The sequence below is a fragment of the Engystomops pustulosus genome, unplaced genomic scaffold, assembly GCF_040894005.1.
Source record: "Engystomops pustulosus unplaced genomic scaffold, aEngPut4.maternal MAT_SCAFFOLD_379, whole genome shotgun sequence".
Classification (NCBI taxonomy): Eukaryota; Metazoa; Chordata; class Amphibia; order Anura; family Leptodactylidae; genus Engystomops; species Engystomops pustulosus.
The window spans coordinates 687-2,500 of NW_027285258.1; the positions used below are offsets into that span (position 1 = coordinate 687).

Consider the following 1,814-nt stretch of genomic DNA (forward strand, 5'->3'; position numbering starts at 1 on the left):
TCTGCGGTGTTGCCCGAGAAGACGACCGAACTGTACTATCTAGAGGAAGTAAAAGTCGTAACAAGGTTTCCGTAGGTGAACCTGCGGAAGGATCATTACCGTCGAATGCATCGACAAACCCTCTCCCGTCCGGGCACGAAGCTTGGCGGCGACGAGCGGAGACGTCGACAGCATCAGCAGCGTTGAGCGAGCAACTCAGCGGCAGAGATGGAGGTGGGCGAGCCGGCAGAGCCAGCGGGTCCTTCCCGCCGGCAGAGCCAGCGGGTCCTTCCCCTGGCTTCTCCCCACCTCCGCTGAATCTCTCCGGCCCGACTCTGATGCCCTTGCGGGGCGAGAGCACTTCGATCCCGGCCAGGGGGCCGTCGGAGCGATGCCCTGGGAGGAAGGGAGAGTAGCTACCTCTCCTTCCCCCATGGTGCGGTCGCCTCCTTCCCAGTGCGGGGTCGTCGACGCCGGCTCTCCCCCGTCCGGATCCCCGCTCGATCGTACGGTGGTCGAGTGGAGAAAAACTCCGGCTTCCCCTCTTGCCTTCGTCTCGGTGGGCGCGGTGAGGAGAAGGGGCGGTTGCGTGGCAAGGCACCGAGACAATCGCGGGGTTGACTCCGTCCTGGTGGCGAGTCGCCTGTCGAGGGATCGAAGAGGGAGGCGGGCGTCCGGAAGCCTGCACCCTCGCGCTCTCTCCAGACCAGCGCGACTCCCTGGGCGATGGCAGAGGACGGGGGCCCGACGGAGGAAGCGACGCGCGGGGTGCCCGGGAGACCGTACTCTCCTCTCCCCGACGTCGCGTGAAGATCGGCTGGCGGCGCCGTGTTACCCAACGAAGAGCGGTGTGGCTGGCGGATGGTCCTCGATGAGGGGGCGAGGGAAGGCGGCGTAGCGCCTGGAGAATGGTAGGGTTCGGCGCGCGAGGACCCTCTGCCTCTCTCCACAGGTGCAGCGCCTGTCTTCCTCCTCTCCCCCGCTGTCGGGTCGACCACGCCGGTCTTTGCCGAAGGTCGATGGGGCTTGTCGCCAGACGCGCCTCCGCCGGGTGAGCTGCGTTCCAGTGGCGGCCCCCGGTCCCCCACGAGCGGCGCGCAGGGGACTGGGCTCCCGCCACCCGCCCCAGGCGGTGTGCCGCGGAGGCTCTTCTCCCAGGCGTCGCTCTTTGGACAACGTCCGCTCGGCTTCGGCCGTGTGCACACGAATGTAGCGGTGCCGTACATCTGACGAGGACGAGCTGGCCGTCTGTAAAAACCAGCGTGTGAAAACGAGCCACTCTTAGCGGTGGATCACTCGGCTCGCGCGTCGATGAAGAACGTAGCTAGCTACGAGAATTAATGTGAATTGCAGGGCACATTGATCATCGACACTTCGAACGCACCTTGCGGCCCCGGGTTACTCCCGGGGCTACGCCTGTCTGAGGGTCGCTTCTCATCGATCGCCGCCCCGTCGAGGGCGAGCGCCGCTGGGGTTCAGTCGCAGGGGCTTTCACGGCTACCCACGCCGTGTTCGCTCCTTCGTCCCCCTAAAGTCAGACTCTCTCCTTCGAGACCCTCTCCAAGGGGTCCGGCGCGCACGGTCGACACCTGCCGCCGGCGCCCCTGCTCGGACCGACGGCGACCACGGACGGACACGTTCGCGGCCGGCGGTGTTCCCTGCGCGAGGCTGTCTGCGCTTGCCCGTAGGCTTGGACTGCTTCTCGTCCTTGGGATCTCGCTCCGCTCGTGTTCCCCCGAAAGGTGAAGCTTCGTTGCCGGGTAAGGAGAGGTGAGAAGGGACGGAGGGATGCAGGTGAAAGGGGGGCGGATGGTGGGGGGTGGCGGCTACGCTAC

At 66.3% G+C, this 1,814-nt stretch overlaps 1 non-coding gene across 1 annotated transcript; it reads left to right on the top strand.

Moving 5' to 3' along the window:
• The first annotated feature begins 1,255 nt into the window (after window positions 1–1,255).
• LOC140111079 (5.8S ribosomal RNA) lies at window positions 1,256–1,409 on the top strand. The gene has a single exon (XR_011851829.1). It is a non-coding gene; the product is annotated as a 5.8S ribosomal RNA (ribosomal RNA).
• The last annotated feature ends 405 nt before the right edge of the window (window positions 1,410–1,814 follow it).